Source organism: Tachypleus tridentatus, unplaced genomic scaffold (genome assembly GCF_004210375.1).
Source record: "Tachypleus tridentatus isolate NWPU-2018 unplaced genomic scaffold, ASM421037v1 Hic_cluster_2, whole genome shotgun sequence".
In the NCBI taxonomy this organism is placed as follows: domain Eukaryota; kingdom Metazoa; phylum Arthropoda; class Merostomata; order Xiphosura; family Limulidae; genus Tachypleus; species Tachypleus tridentatus.
In genome coordinates this window covers 29,409,967-29,427,655 of record NW_027467782.1, presented here as the reverse complement: position 1 = coordinate 29,427,655, position 17,689 = coordinate 29,409,967, and the positions used below count along the sequence as shown (strand labels likewise).

The following is a 17,689-nucleotide window of genomic DNA, read 5'->3' as shown; positions in this document are numbered from 1 at the left end:
TTGAAAAACGAAGAAACATCCACAACGAGTGAAAAACAAACAAAGATGTCTACTTCGCTTGGTGGCCAAAAACTAGGAATAATTTAGAATTTAGAAAACAACTCCCCGTTACTGGCACTTTGTAATATTACAAAAGCAAAATTAACATCTCTGGAATGTGATAAAGAAAACAATAAAAAGAATATAAGAGAAAAACGAAAACCAGAAAGAAAAATAGTTAAGTAATTCAAGTGAAAATTCTGAAGATGAAGGTGAAGAAAGTTCCTTCCTACACTAACAATAATACGGATTATGTTACTAACTTAAACAAAGCTTTGTATGTTGATAACGCAAAAACTAATGAAGAAGAAAAAATCTAGAACAAAGCGATGAACAAAAAAATGAAAACCAAGAGTATACTCTGGTAGTGTCGAAAAGAAAAAGTGGAAATTCATTACAAAATGAAACCACACAACCAAAAAATACACCACTTAAAACAAAACACTCAACTTTTTCATTATTATTGAAGGCGTGCCTGGCACATATAATCAACAGCAACTTGCAGCGGAAATTAGCAGATGTGAACCAACTGTTGAAACCGCTAGCGTCAAGCGTTTTACCTTAAGGCGGTGTCCTTGTCCGAGGTCAAGGATTTGTTTAGTTTATTTGGCATTTCGCACAAAGCTACTCGAGGGCTATTTGTGCTAGCCGTCCCTAATTTAGCAGTGTAAGACTAGAGGGAAGGCAGCTAGTCATCACCACCCACCGCCAACTCTTGGGCGACTCTTTCACCAACAAAAAGTGGGATTGACCGTAACCTTATAACGCCCCCAACAAGTCGAGTCCAATGGCAAGGACACCAAGACGATTAGAACTTGTAGAACTGCTGCAGCCCTTGTCCGTCCTTCCTGCCGTTGAGGAGTCCAGGTTGAGGTCTTGGGGTTGGGTCGTTTTTTGTCAAGAACCTCACCCTCGATCTTGCCATCATGGATGACCCTACCAGAAACGCAAGCCTCCCGACGACATCGCTCTCAGGATTACTTGCACGCGCATGCCCTCTCACCACGACAAGGTGACGATCCGACTGGAGAGTTAACAGGAGTAATAGTTTAACGTTTTTCTATTTTCTGTCTTCAGACCCTGGTAACCCAAACTATCATGTGATTATATTTATTGGAATTTTACTTCCAACACCAAATTATAAGGCAATGTGTTAAGAAATTAATGAGATATAACGTGAAAAACTTTGATTGAATTTAGCATCAAGAGATGTTATATTAAGTATTTAGCACAGATGATGATGTTTCAAAGAGCTCTGCCGATTTCAGAGGGTTAATGACAAGTATCTGTTAGTCTATATTCCATGTTGTTACTATAAATAAGCTATTGACCATGTTTTGAGAAGAAACAAAGATACGTAAAGTTCTGTTTTGAATAATATGGTTGTGATCTTATTCATTTCTTATTTGATGGGATTTGTTAACGTGTATTGATAAAAGTCTAATCAAATTAAATGTGAAAGTGATGTGCGGCGAAAAGAAGAATTAAATGTGTGACTTAAAGGAATGAAATAAAATTGCAGACCAAACTGGTAGCTATACCTTTATGTCCTAAACTGAACAAACAACGTAGCCAGGCTAATTGATGAATGAATATTTTCTTTAGAATTATTTATTGTCAATGTTACAAGTGTAGCTAGAAGTTTGACCACCAATTTTGATTTCATTCTGTTACGGCTAGAAAAGAAAGGTGTATAAAAAGTAACTTTCCAGTCTTATATTTGTCATCACCCAATACGTTTTTCGTTGAATACCAGTCTCATGAATTGAGCTATGTGATGAGAGACAAATGATTCTGTGAAAACCTCTTTACATTTGAAGTGTAATACTTTAAAAGTTACGTGTTAAGTGCTGAAAGGACAAATTAAGTTGAACGTGGAAGAAATTATATTTACGGCTATGTCTTTTACGTGGGTGAGGAAGCATCACATTATTCTTATATAAATAACGATTAAGAAAACAAGTATTTCTAAGCATAAAGACGCGATTTATTCTGAGAGAACATACTAGATTTTCGACATCACATTGGTTTGACTTGTTCAGACACATTAATGTTCTGTCGAAACATGTAGTATGTTACCTTAGAACAAATGACTTCATTTTGTTTAAAATCGTTCTTTGCTAACTTATTATTACTGTGGTTTGCTTAAACGGCACACTTTCGTGTTAATAGAAATATTATTGTTTTCGTGCATACACAGAAAATAAATAACTTTTACAGATATATTCAAAGTAGATGTCCAAATTTACGCATTTTTTGAACGTCAAATTAGATTCTAAGTTCTGCTTCATTAGTATTCATTCTTAAGAAAACTATTGTAAGAGGCGGGAAGTCGATCAGAAGTGAGGAGATGCAGCAATTTAAACGAGAAACTTGGCAGAAATGATGAAGCATTGCGCCAGTTGTTGCTCGAAGCAGCCATCTTTGCTGAAGAGAGTTCGATCTCTCTGAGTGGGTATTTGGGTATTGATGTTAAATACCCAGGAGGGTCAGGTACAGTAGTCCTCTTACTCTCTTCCGAATGTTGATAGCATCTGGCCCGTTTCAGGGCACAGTCCATGCTTGGACACACAAGAAAGTTTATTTTTTTATTTTCATTTTAATATACATTTTTTGTATTATTTCTTTTCTTTATTTTTATGTTACTTTTTCCATATGGAAAATGCTACTACTACTAGTAATAACAATAAAATAAAAAAATTAGCAGAAGTAGCGGTCAGTAAAAGTGACTCATTTAAGCAGAGCTTTGGTGAATTTTTTTTTCAGTTTATTGAGTCTACTGAATAATATCACTTGCGTTTTCGGAATATTGATTTCAATTCTGTATTTCTGGCAGTATTCTTCGATGTTATTTAGAACTGGTTGTAGGTTCGTTGCTGCAATTGAAAGAGTGGGGGCACTTTTCCAGACTGCTACATCGTCAGCAAACTGTGATGCAAAACCTAAATTTAGGTCCGACAGAGGCATATTACTCACATACATGATAAATAATATAGGGCTAACAACCCCTCCCTGCGGAACTCCTGCTTCGGGTGAAAAGGACCCTGAGTGAGCTCTATTCACATTTACTTTGCACTTTGGGTTGTTCAGAAAGTTGGACAGCCAGCTGGGGTAAAGCCATTTCCTGTAACCTATGTCATAAACCATTATGCCACACTGTGTCAAAAGCTTTCTCAATATCGAGAAAGCAAACTACAGTGCATTCATTTTTATTAAAAGTGTCAGTAATTGATTCTGTAAGTCGAATCAGGTGGTCTGAAGTATGATGGTACTTTCGAACTCCGTTTTGAATTTCGGGTAATTTTGAATCAGACACAAAGAAATAACCTCCACTTGAACATAATAATACTATAGCACACACAAATAAAGAAATAGCCGAAGCTTTCAAAGATCAACTCCAAAATGTTTTTAAAACCACACTGATCCAGATATGAATACATATTTCTACAATAAAGTCACCAATTACATATTAAACAATAAACATCAATTTGTACTAATTTTTCCAATAAACATAACTGATACAAATATAAGTTCCGACACAGATTATGCAAGCATGCTACTTGTTTGTTTGTTTGTTTTTGGAATTTCGCACAAAGCTATTCGAGGGCTATCTGTGCTAGCCGTCCCTAATTTAGCAGTGTAAGACCAGAGGGAAGGCAGCTAGTCATCACCACCCACCGCCAACTCTTGGGCTACTCTTTTACCAACGAATAGTGGGATTGACCGTCACATTATAACGCCCCACGGCTGGGAGGGCGAGCTTGTTTGGCGCGACTCGGGCGCGAACCCGCGACCCTCAGATTACGAAGTGCACGCCTTAACGCGCTAGGCAAGCACGTTACTAACAAATGAAATATCCCTTCAAGAATTACTTGAAGCAATAAAAACACAAAAAACAAAGCACCAGATGAAGATTAAATGCAAGCTGTCCTTCTAAAAGGGCACTCCGAAATTGTTTGACCACCTAAATTCACTTTTTAACTTATCTCTATCCTCAGGATACATCCCAGTTTCTTGGAAGCTTGCAAATGTTTTGTTTGTTTTTGGAATTTCGCACAAAGCTACTCGAGGGCTATCTGTGCTAGCCGTCCCTAATTTAGCAGTGTAAGACTAGAGGGAAGGCAGCTAGTCATCACCACCCACCGCCAACTCTTGGGCTACTCTTTTACCAACGAATAGTGGGATTGACCGTCACATTATACGCCCCCACGGCTGGGAGGGCGAGCATGTTTAGCGCGACGCGGGCACGAACCCGCGACCCTCAGATTACGAAGTGCACGCCTTAACGCGCTAGGCACGCACGTTACTAACAAATGAAATGTCCCTTCAAGAATTACTTGAAGCAATAAAAACACAAAAACAAAGCACCAGATGAAGATTAAATGCAAGCTGTCCTTCTAAAAGGGCACTCCGAAATTGTTTGACCACCTAAATTCACTTTTAACTTATCTCTATCCTCAGGATACATCCCAGTTTCTTGGAAGCTTGCAAATGTTTTGTTTGTTTTTGGAATTTCGCACAAAGCTACTCGAGGGCTATCTGTGCTAGCCGTCCCTAATTTAGCAGTGTAAGACTAGAGGGAAGGCAGCTAGTCATCACCACCCACCGCCAACTCTTGGGCTACTCTTTTACCAACGAATAGTGGGATTGACCGTAACATTATACACCCCACGGCTGGGAGGGCGAGTATGTTTAGCGCGACGCGGGCGCGAACCCGCGACCCTCGGATTACGAGTCGCACGCCTTACGCGCTTGGCCATGCCAGGCCTAAAACTTGCAAATATATTAATGTTCCATAAGGAAGAAAAGCCAGCGAATAAACCTGATAGCAACCGACCAATCAGCCTGACCAGCTGTGTAGGCTGGTCATTCTTGAAAGAATAATCAGTAATAGACTCTCCACATTCTTGGAGATAACATCAAAATTACCAAAAGAACAAAATGGATTCAGGAAATTTAAACAAACGACAGACCACCTTATCCGATTAACCGAAACAATAATAGATAGCTTCAATAAAAAAGAATGTACAGTCGCTTGCTTCCTTGATATCGAGGAAGCATTCGACACTGTTTGGCACGATGGTCTAAGGTTCCGAATGAATGAAATGGAACTACCGCGAGGAATTATTCGCTGGTTATCTAACTTTTTGAAAAATAGAAAATGTAGAGTAAATGTTAAAGTAACTTTTTCTGAATACTTTACTCCACAAGCTGGTGTCCCTCAGGGAGATTAATAGCGACTTTTCATTAATCATACGGCCACTGATTTGATTTGTTAAAATAAAAATAGTAAGATGGATGTCTTCGTGTCTAATAAAAACTGTAATGTGAAATAAAGATTCGACTGTAGCCAACCATACTTCATGATCCATAAATTTACTTTGAAAATTGGCTAATTAATAATTAAAATTGATCTGTTGATATCACGTGAGTGTGTGGCTCAATAATATCACAACATATGGAGTTTTTAATACTGTTCCAAAGAGTTTATGCAACATAACATACACCTGATAATTTAAATTAGATACAAGTTATTTTGATTTTTTAATAATTCAGATACGCAGACTTTAAAATAAATATTCATTTCTTTCTATGACGTCGATATTGTCTGAAAAAAAGGAAAAAACAAACTCTTACTTAGATCCAATTATTATTGCGTTTATAACTTTTTATTATTATGTTTTTCAAGAGAAATATAAATAAACTGAAGTAAAGATAAAAACATTGAGAAACAAATATGAATACTCATTCATCTTGATTTGTGAAATACTCGTATTTTATAATTAAAACTACGTATTCTGGTCTATCTTTTATTTATCAACCAGGACAATGCATGTCCATTGTTTCTTTTTTCAATGTTGAAGACTATGTTCCTGTCCCATTCAACAAAAAACATGAATTCAGATTAGTTTGGATTACGTTATGTTAGCTTAAACTTTCCTGAAAGCTTTCATAAAATATAAAAACTCTGTATAACTTGATTGCCAATCTTACAAAATAGAAAGAACTTTTAAGTATCCACAAAATAGTCAGTGATGGTATGTGTAGTTGACCTTATTAAGAAGAATTTCAAGATTTTCGTATGAGCCAAATGAGCAATAGGAACAGATACATATAAGTTACTATTGTGTAGAACACCTTTCAGACTTCTTTTGGAGCAATCAGTAAACAATCACAATTCACTCTGCTCATATACTGCAGCTTCTAGTGTTGGTATTAATTTTGCAATATTAGTGCAATAAACCAGGAAACCTTCATGCGAAAACAGTATAACTGTTTCTCATTATTTCTGTACCAGTAATGTGATGTCCCTACAGAAATTAAGCTCTAAGCCAGAACCCTATAACCCATAATTCCTGGAGAATCTTTTAAAAGGCTCAAATCTATCACGAAATTAATAAATTCATCTTGTATGAAAAGCTGTGGTTCATCAGATGCTTCAAGTTGAAAACACTCATTATTATTATTTCTATTGACATCAGATTCAGAATCAGATAACACTGTATCAAGAGTCTCTGGTGAAGTAGATACAGCTACATCAGATCTTATTACAAAATGAAGATTGGATAAGAAATTTCTTTTTTTATTCCGAGTATTGCAGCCTTGCATGTTTTTGAGAAATCTTGTGATATTTTGTCATTGATTCCTCACAACAAACTTACGACAAATGTAACAGAATATATTTGGATCATTTACATGACCTTTTGCTGCAATAACGACCAACAAATAATACTAAAAGAAAAAAAGTATCAAAGTGCACGCACAATCAGATAATATCCAGAAAGAGCCCAGCATGGCCAGGTGGGTTAAGAATTCGACTCGTAACGTAAGGGTCGATGGTTCTAATCCCTGTCGCACTAAAGATGCTCTCTTTTTTCGGCCGTGGGAGCGTTATAATGTGACCGTCAATCTCACTAGTCATTGATGAAAGAGTAGTCCAAGACTTGGCGGTGGGGGATGATGACTAGTTGCATTCCCTTTAGTCCTACACTGTTAAATTAGGGACGAATAGCGCAGATAGCTTTCGAGAAGCTTTACGCGAAAATCAAAACAAACAAACCTGTTTCCTTGTTTCTCTCTAAGTTCAGCAGATTTTGTTAAATGTTTAACAGTTAACTGAAAAGCGAACTGCATTCTCTGTTAAAACTCAGTCTTGTAATCACTGCATAGTAAATACTTTAGAAGTCATTATATCTTTCTTAGGCAGCAGTACATCTCTACCATGTAGTTGAAAGAACGGACTTTCGAAAGTAGACTCATTTTCAGCACATACGTAATAAATGAAAAAGCTCTGTCCAAGTATTCTGATCTTTCTCACAGTATTGAGACATCGTATCCAACAAAGTTCTGTTGAATCTTTCTACTAATACGGTTGGAGTTGGATGAAAAGCAGTTGTTTTAGTTATTTTTTTTTTTTTTTTGGCAATTAACAAATGAGAAATATCTTTTATTAACTTGGAAACAAAGTTACTTTCTATATCCGGCATTAAATACTGGAGTACAACGTATCTAGCTGCAATGTTATTTTAAAATACTTTAACAATCGTATTCGCTTTTTTATCAGACACACAAGTTATTTATTTACTCATCTTTATTTTGTTCACTAATCACATGATTTTAATTACTTCTAATTCATCCTCATTTTCGGTTCTAATTTTGTTGATAGACTATTCTCATCAGTTTCAGCGACTCTACACTTATGTTACATGGAGCATTCACATTAGAATGTTCTCTGCCTGTTATATGAATTATTTCAAAATCATAATCTTGGAGTACTAATGATCAACATGGCTAACATAGAGGAAAAGTTCATTAATGTTATTAGTCATCTTAATGGTACATGACATGTGATGATAGTAAATTTCCTACCATACAGATAACAACAAAAGTTTTTCATTCAATATACTACGGCTAAACATTCTTGTTCTGAGACCGAGTAATTTACTTCAGCTTTTCGTAAATGTCTACTGTAATAAGCTAAAGGATGTTCTTTTTTGTTTTCATTTAATTATGGCAACACTGCATTTATAGCATAACCTGAAATATATATGTTTAAGATAATTTATTTACTAACGCCTGAGTAACTAAAAAATGAATAACTTAAAATGAGTGATTTTAATGCAGCGTGTCCTAATTTCACGAAAGCTTTTTGTCTTTTATCTGCCCAAATAACTTCTCTTTCTTTCTTAGTTAGCTCAGTTAGAGGTTTGCCAACAACTCAAAATGTGGTGTAAACCTACTACAAAATCATATATATCCCAGGAAAGCAGGAATATCTAACTTTTTAGTTCAGGTTTAATACTGTTTTCATTATCATATGTCTTAGATATTCTATTTCTTTTATCAATAACTGACATTTCTTTAGTTTCCTGTATATTACGTAACAGATAAATGTCTTCAACTGTTACAACAATCAATCACTTTTTTAAATTCTTCCCCAAAATTTAATTTTCCGTTCTTCTAAGGACCTTATGCAACCGGGGATACATAATAACTGATACTGCCCTCTGTTCTGCTTGTTCAAACATATGTTTCACACTTGTCTATCTCTGGCATTTTATGAGGTTTTCTGCTATAGGTTTATTTTAATTTAACACTATTATGTGACAAACTTGATTTTCACGACCAGGGTCACATCTCCTACAAATATTCTTCTGGTAATGTTATTACGCTTTCTTTATGTTTTCTTTCACATTTCCTAAGAAATAAATCATAATTTATTTTACTCTGTCGTGTCTGGTGTTTACTATTTCTCACATGATGCTGTGCTACTGCATCTAATGTTTCACAATTAGTAGCCTTGTCTACTACTGCGTGGTTAGGAAATATTACTTTACCTTTCACATTTTCTTTTATGAAACATTCATTAGTTATTACAACAATACTGCTATATTAATTAATACTAATGCTTGTAGCTACAATCTGTGAACAGTATGAGTGTAATTATTCCAAAAGAAGTATGAATGATGTTCTGCACCCTTATAACATATGTATCTGATACCACTGGTGTTTCGGTACTTTCGAAATTCTCGTACAGTTGACATTCAAGTTATACAGAGTTTTCGTGTGAACAGGCTGGAAAAGCTTGTAATGAGCATTGGATAAAGAAACAAGGGCTACAAACAGTTAGCCTGATACCAAGTTCACACACAAAAGTCCAACTCCAACATGTGTTTTGAAAATAAAAGTCGAGTTTTTCCCCAAAAATTCTAGATGAGTGATGATATATATTCACTTGTTATCAATGTTCTTCTCTTTTTTTCAATTTGTTTATATTTTTCTTCAGGAACATAATAATAAAAAATGTCATTATGATGAGGGAAATAATAAATAAATCTAACTAAGAGTTTGTTATCTACAAAATTTGTAAACAATTTCTACACGATAGAATAAAAAAACAATATCAATTTCGATATCTACGTGTGTGAATTATAGAAAATTTGTATTTAAAATTCAAATAACTTGTATGTAATTTAAATTATGAGATCTATGTGCCATTGGAAAACATATTAGGAACAGTATTCAAAACCCCATATGCAGTGATGTTAATGGGACACACACTCACGTGACATTAACAGATCAGTTTTAAAACTTAGTTTGCCAATCCTCAAAATACGTTTATGGGATATGATGTGTGACTGGCGACTGAAGAAGCTTTCTTTCATGATACAATTTTTTACGAGATACTGTGACATCTAACGACCTATTTTCATTTCAACAAATGAAAGCAGTGACCGTCTGATAAATAAAAGTTCGCTATTAAATCTTTACCACCATCTATAGTCAGAAATCATTATTAGATGTGATTTTATATGAATTACAGAATATTTGTTTTTTGAAACTAAACTGATTCATCAAAACTGTTAAAAGACAAACAGTTCATTATATTCATTAACTTCTGATCTAATAAACCAATGGTGATCAGAATTAGATAATAAATCTCGGGATTAGTACAGCTAATTCAGAATAGGATTTTTTACTTATTAACAGCCCTAATGTCGACAATATGCCATAAGATCTAGGTTATTTCTACACAAGATATCAAGCTAATAATGTAGTATAATCATAAAAAGTGAATAAAATGAAACCCGACAAACCTTAGAACATACATTTACACTTAACATGAGACATTAGTGTTAGACCTATTACATTGTTAACCGTTACATTTTCTGTATAGTTCCACAGAGATTCTCAACAAGTAGAAGTGTTTATCATAATAGTATTACAACCACACTATATGTATGTAATGTCTATTGCTGAATGCGTGTTACTTTTCAGACCGGCTTATATACGGCAAATATAGTTTGCGGAATACTATTTAAGTTAACAATTTTATACAACATAACTTATATACATTATACATTAAATATATTACAGACATTATAATAAAAAAGTTAGTAAAACTAAACTGAAAAAAGAATGGAACATACTATACGAAGCACATACCAATGACTTGGAAACATGATTGTAAAGTATATTAAATATTTTTATTGGTTTCAAATCTGTTTAGACATTCTTAAACAGCAGTTAAGTGAAACTGTTATATGGATAAAGAAAGTTATTAAACGAGAACATGAGTTGTTAGTCATACATTCATTCATGGTGATAAATACAGAACATGTTGGATTTAATTTAATTTCTGTTCCTTCAAATAGAAGAGTTACAACTTTTGTAAGAATTCCTCGTTGGATAGTTAAGATCTGCTGAGCTACTACAGATAGAACTTCTAAATCAAAACAGGACCAGGCACCACAGGAAGCAAGACCCTTGGAATAAAACATTAAGCTCTGTTCAAATTATTCTATAAAATTATTAATATCTATAGAAAACTTCTGATATAAGTTAGCCATCAATTTTGCTTTCATCACATCTTAAATTAAGCAAATTGTTACTGATGATATTGCAACACCTTACATTTGTGAATGTCATTTCTTATAAAAGACAATATATACATATATTAATGAATTAAAGATCATAATAAATTACAAATTATTTACAATCAACTGTAAACTGAAAATACAAACTGTTCAAAAAGTGGTACGTACTAGATTCTAATACAAACATTTTTAAAAAGCATAACTAGTGTATTGCTGACAATTCATTTAGTATTAATACTTCACTTGTATTTTTGTATTGTGACTTTAGTGGATATCTTTAACCTCATTACCATACAGTAGAAACGATATTTGTTACAGTGAGAAATTGTTTATTTCATGAGGAGCAGAGGATACATTACCTTGAAAAACTTTCCTAAAGCAATATAGTCCAGGCCATCTGAACAATTAAAACAACACACTGCTTTGCAACAGCTTTGGCCAAGTCCTTTGTGGTTTCAGTCTTCCCAGTGCCTGGCTGGTCCTTCAGGAGCACCCCCCAAATGAAGATGCAATGTCCCAAAGAGGGTACGGTAGCAGCGATCAGTGAGAGGAGTAATAACAAGCCAAACAGTGTTTCCCAAATATTCATAGCCAGAGAATGTCAGAGATGAGCTTATCACAGAAGTTATCATTTTTTCATCCTAAAATTAAAAGGTGGCATAATTGCTGTCTCACTTCTTAAAGTAACAAAATGTTTTCCTTATTTTAAGTCATTTTAAGACCAAATTTCAAATTAAACTATCATTTATAATATACATTTTAGTATGCATGTCTATATATATATATACATTTTTCAGTTTGACTTAGAATATGTTCTGATATCATTTTTTACAGATGGTAATATTAAAGAAATAAAGTAGTATTTCAACCACTTAATAAATGAGCTGTCAAGAAATGTGCTTTACCTAACTTCTGCATGTCATGTTCGTATATGCATATACACCTCTACATTTTACTCTATAACTAAACATTTTAAACTGAGAAAACCATTTTCAAATTTGTCCTTCAAGAATAAGAGGGATGAAGGTTACTTTACATAAGACAGTTAGAAAACATGACTGAAAACTGATATAATGGTTGCTAACTTATGGCAACACATTATTTCATTTATTAAACCTTATTAACCTCACTCATATATAGTTGTAGATAATACAATATGATTCAATGTGTGGTAGATTCAAAAGATTCAATACAAAGGAGCTGTAGGCTCAGTGACATTTTGCTTTCATCTCATGGTTGTCAAGTCCTTGATAAAGACACATTATTTTTATTGTTTCAGTCTATCAAGCATATCAAACTGCACAATGGGTACAAATTATTAGCTAAAAGGTTAAACTGTGCCAAACTGGCATCATTTTCAGGTGGAATGTATCACTACTTTTATTTGCTTGTGCTAGTAAAACTGGAGTTTATTGCTGGTTTCCAAGAGCTGTCTCAGCACAGGATTGATATCATTTCACTACTGTACTACCTTTTGAGTCAAATACATACCAATAGTAATCACTGTCAGATGAAGATATGCATTATGAAAGACGGGCATCACAGGAACATCAGTAATGGTTTATACAAAATTGTTATTTTTCTAACTGAAATTCTATCAACAAAGCTAACTGTATAACAATACCACATTGAAGAGGCTTCTAAAGTTGTTTAATTAGTATACTCCTATCTCACAATACAGCTGAAATGGAAACTTCCGTGGCAACAATTTGAAAATGACATATCATACACAAGACAAAAAAATATTTCCTCAAAATTAATATCTCAGAAGTGAGTAGATGAGAATAATTTTTTAAGTAAAAAAGTCAGAGATAATCCAGTTATTCATGCTAAAACATCCCCTCTGGACAATTGCTGACACTAAATAAAATATTTATAACAGCAGCACTTTAGAGAAAGAACCTTTAGTTTTAATGCCAACATAGCATTAATAGGAATAAAATCCTTTGAATCTATACTAGGTGAAGTAACAATCACATGAACTTGCAAACTCATAATAAGGAAAGGAAAAATTATCAAAAGCCCTCCACAAACTAAGTAAAGTTAACAGAAAATGTTATGATAAAAAAGTGAAGTATGAATCACAGGAAGAAGCAAAAACTTTATACATGTGCATAAGTGAGTGCTGAATCATGTTAATTTCAGTAAAGAGAAAGTCAGCTACACTAGTAGGGTGTGTCACACTCCTATTGGTGGAGAGTTGTCACGTGCTCATTTGCATGCTACAACACAGTAATACCCTTGGGAAACAAGTGAATTTGGACCCTCAATACTAGTGGTGAGTGAAAATATTTGTATATATAAAGCAGCACAAATAGAGGAAAGCTATTATGTAAGAAGAAGTAAGATTGTATCAGAAGTATGCCTTATGAACTTTTTATAACTGGCTCCAGTATTTCCTTTTATTTTAGTTGTTAATTTGAATACATTGTTTTTATAATAACAAATGTTCTGTGTAGCACCAGCCTATAACTGAGTATCTGAAGTGTTCTTTACCTGTTGACAGTATTAAGATCACATACCTAAAGCATTCTTTTCCTGTCGAGGTGAATATTTCGAGTGATTTTTTACCTGTTAGCAATAATAAAATTAAGTATCTCAACTGTTCTATGATTAGCATTAATATCAAATTTCAGCATACATTTACATAAGAAATGTTAGCCCCCCAGTGATATAATGGTATGTCTCTGGACTTATGCTGGTAAAAATCAGGTTTTGACACCCATGGTGTAGCTTTTTACAAAATAACTAAACAAACAAACAAGATAATGTTTACTCTTTGAACTGTTTTAGTGTCTCCACAATATTAAGTTCCAGTGTTTTAAAATAATGATAAATCAGGAATTAAAGTTTTTAATTTTACACTGGTCATCACTTTTAAATCATTGTTAAGTAGATTTAGTGAAAAGAAGCTATGTTTTTAATAAAGATCTTGAACTAAATTTTGTTCAGAGGAAATTTATCTTAACCTTCCTTTCTTTAGTTCAAAATTTGTCATCTATATTGTTTTTATCAGTGTCAATATACGTTGGTTGTCAGTTGTTTTTTTTAAGTGTGCTGTCAAATTATCAACAGAAAAAAATTCTTGAAATGATTGTAACAAAGAGTACACTAAAGTTATTTGATTAACTCAAAGGAAAATTCTTTAAAGTTAATGAAAACTTCAGTTTATGAATTAGTACTTACTGTTATAAATGTGTGCATCATTGAAAAATAGTGAATATTCACCTAGATGTATTGGATACAACTTCAGTTTTTAACAGATTTGTGTTTAAGTATGTACTTGTCATAATCCTTTAATAATAATTTGAATCACTAGTTAGGGTGAATGAAAATTTTAAAGTAAATAAACACTAGTTTATTTGTTTCGAATATTTACGTAACAGCAACCGCCCCTAGATTTCAACTGATACACTAGAGGGAAGGAAGCTGCTCAATAACACCCACCGTCAACTCTCGGACTATTATAATTACGTCACTTGACCGTCAGCTTTTAGACTATTATAATCAAATCACAAGGGCGCCAGCTTTTAGACTATTATGATTACATCATTTGACCATCTGCTTTCAGACTATTATAATCAAATCACTTGACTACCAACTCTTGGACTATTATGATTACATCATTTGACCATCACTCTTACGGTATACTGAAAACCACAAAGTGCTTGCGCGATTTGTTTCTGCAATGGGATGCGAACCACGAATCCACAATCCAACACGCTAAGTGCTAAATCACGTCCTGCCCAGAGAGAACGAGCGAGCCACATAAGAGTAAAAATGTACTTAAGTAAAGACAAATGTTGGAAGAGAATTCTTCTTTAGATACGGTGTGTTTTGTTTACATTTATATTGCATTAAATTGTAAATAAATTGCATGTATATCAAAACTTTGTTTTCTGATGTCATTTGTGTTATTTATACGATAAAACTTAAATCATCAATCTCATACACTGGCACAGTTTTCTTTATTCTTATACAAGACGGTAGAGTACGTTTTGACACCGGAAATCCGATAAATATCTTTAATGGTTTATGTGCAACATGTGTGTTTCACACGTCTCACGCTACTGTTTAAAATAGCAATATTTAGAATGTGAAATTATATTGAAAATTGCTTCGGTCACGGATGACGTTATTCACAGTTCCTGCTCCTAAAGGACAAGAAAGGATGTTTAGTTACGTACAGGAGAAAGTTATTCGTCAAGAAGAAAATGATCGAAACCGAAAAAGTGAATTGATTGTCTACCGAGAAACCACGATAGCTCAGAAGAGAGTTTTAATATCAATAACAGTGGTTGCACACGCACGACACAACCTCGGACATGCGCATTTTATTTCACAGAAGATGTTTATCTTCTGTTTACTTACGAAAGCTTAAAGAAATTTAGGTGTATGTTTTTTTGACAACACTGGGAAAAGTCGGCTATTTCTATAATTCGTTTTTGGTTTGTTTTTTGACAAACTTCAGAAACATTTCTATCTCAAAAATCTAACCGCATCTTGACCATTTGGCACGATCGCGAAATCTAATATAAGAATCAGAGTATTTTATGAGGGAGTTAATGTGGACAACATTACATTCAAGAAAGTGGCGCCACAATAAAGATTTTCTATCAGAAATTGGGTCAAAGATAAACCTGTCTCAGGTCAACACTACATTCCAAAAAGGTGGTGCGGTAATACAGATTACCTGTTAGAGATTGGGTCAAAGATAAAATATTTCGGGTCAACACTACATTCGAGGAAGGTGGCGCCGCAATAAATATTTTTTCTTAGAGATTGGGTCAAAGATAAAACTATTTCAGGTCAACATGACATGTAATTGGTTTGACTATGACTAATTTCTTCAATTTCATGTTTCTTGGAAGCAAGTGCACCTTTGATATTGATATATAAGACTGTGAATTTAAGACATTATACATCCATTGATCAATTGTACAGTTAATAAACTGTGATAAGTATAGTGTGCTGTGTTTTTTATAATTGTTTACCATCAATTCCATACAGTCTTTGGTATTTCTTGATTTTAAATATTCTGTAATGAAGTATTTTTCTTCCTCCGTTATTTTTTTATTTTCCGCCAAAAGGCCGGCCCGCCCTCGCCACTGTCTGGAAAACGCTATCCTAAGAGGTTTATTCATCTTGTTGAATGTTTTAAGGAATATGATAGCACTTAAAACCGATAAACATAAGAGATGAACTTTTATATACACGTTAAAACATATTCAATACATATTTAAATACATTTTTTTTTCATTTTGGAATTTTACACAATGTAAAATATTTACACCTTTTCGTGATGACGACAAACCCACTTGAAGTAAAAAATATATGTCAAGATGGCTGGTATTAGTATTAACACAAGTAAAGCAGAGAACAACGTTTCGACTTTCTCAGGCCATCTTCAAACTAATACCCGTCATGAAATATAATTTTACAGCTCTTTCGTAAATAATTTGTCAATGTAAACTTCATTTTATAAATTGGCCGAATTTTAAGTGAGGAATTTGTTAAATGTTTAAAATTTTTATTTCTACGCTGATAGGTTTTGATAAATAACATTCTCAGAGGAGTAAAGGCAAATTAAAAGTGGGGGCAAGGTTCATTTGACCAAGTAAAGTGAGGGAATACACATCAAAGTCGTGCATACTGAGGCCAGAGTTTAGGGCACGCTTAAGAGCCCAAGAAGCTCTTTATTCGTTCTCCCACTTTTCCTGACAGTTTTCTGAATTTTGTGCCCTTTAAATGGAACATATTGAAAAATAGGGATTTCCTGCACTGATAATAGCTGTATGAAAATAAAAGTTACAATCAAAGAAAAAACAGCTTTAACTGTTCTCTAGACAGACAAACTTCTGGAAATATAATCTTAAAAAGCAGTGTTTCTTCCTGTTACCTTCACAATGTTCCAGCAACAGCATAATCTTTATTTAAATTTTCTTACAAAAAGCGAGCTACCACACAATGTTGTTTTTCTCTTTGATTTTTTTCTCAAAACAGTCAAATGAACTTCTTGTGTCATATGTTGATTACAACTCATTATTATTTGTTTATTTACACTGGTTGTTGTTATTTGTTTAATGCAATTTTAGAAGTAACTGAAAATTTATTTCCTAAAAATATGATTACAAAGGCTCCTGGTTAAAATTATAATTTATGCTAAATGAAAACAACGTAATTCTAAATATTCGTAATTATGTTGGCAACTTATACAACAACAATTTAGTGCAGATTTCGAAGACTAAGTTGACAGTTAATTTCAGATTATCTTAATTTGTTTCCTTCTTATTTTTAAACACAAAACTGCACAGTAGGTTATTTGTTAGCCAAGGGTATCGAAACCCGATTATTCACATTTCAGGCTCAAAGACCAGAAGAGCGATTATATTAAACAATTTCTCCAAACCTAGATAACGATTTTAAACTGGGTACAGTTTTATCGAGCAAACAATTTAAAATAATCCTAACGCCCCCTCGAATTTCTGACATGTTACGAAATTCTCATCATCTACGAAGTTTGATATTCTTGAACGACTACTTGTGCTTTTTGTATATTTCCTATACTTAGTGTTATCTGCTCTGTACACTTTATCAACATGATTAAAAAAAGCCAGCTCAGCAAGACGTCAACGTTTGTAAATAATTGTTACTAAACTATAAAACGTGTTAAATATAGAAATTATAAGTTTTATTTTCATTATACTTCACAAGCATTATTTGTTTTGAATTTCACGAGGGATATCTGCGTTAGCCGTCCTTAACTTAGCAGA

At 33.6% G+C, this 17,689-nt stretch overlaps 2 long non-coding RNA genes across 3 annotated transcripts; one reads left to right on the top strand and one right to left on the bottom strand.

Moving 5' to 3' along the window:
* Positions 1-10,510: 10,510 nt before the first annotated feature.
* Positions 10,511-12,992, bottom strand: LOC143242532 (uncharacterized). Of its 2 annotated transcripts, none has more exons than XR_013022872.1 (3): positions 12,408-12,992; positions 11,276-11,557; positions 10,511-10,805 (listed from the first exon to the last, which is right to left on the bottom strand). It is a non-coding gene; the product is annotated as an uncharacterized LOC143242532 (long non-coding RNA). The 2 variants fall into 2 exon arrangements; XR_013022873.1 differs by having other exon boundaries at positions 11,822-12,703.
* Positions 12,989-14,806, top strand: LOC143242533 (uncharacterized). Its single transcript, XR_013022874.1, has 2 exons — positions 12,989-13,194; positions 14,303-14,806. It is a non-coding gene; the product is annotated as an uncharacterized LOC143242533 (long non-coding RNA).
* The last annotated feature ends 2,883 nt before the right edge of the window (positions 14,807-17,689 follow it).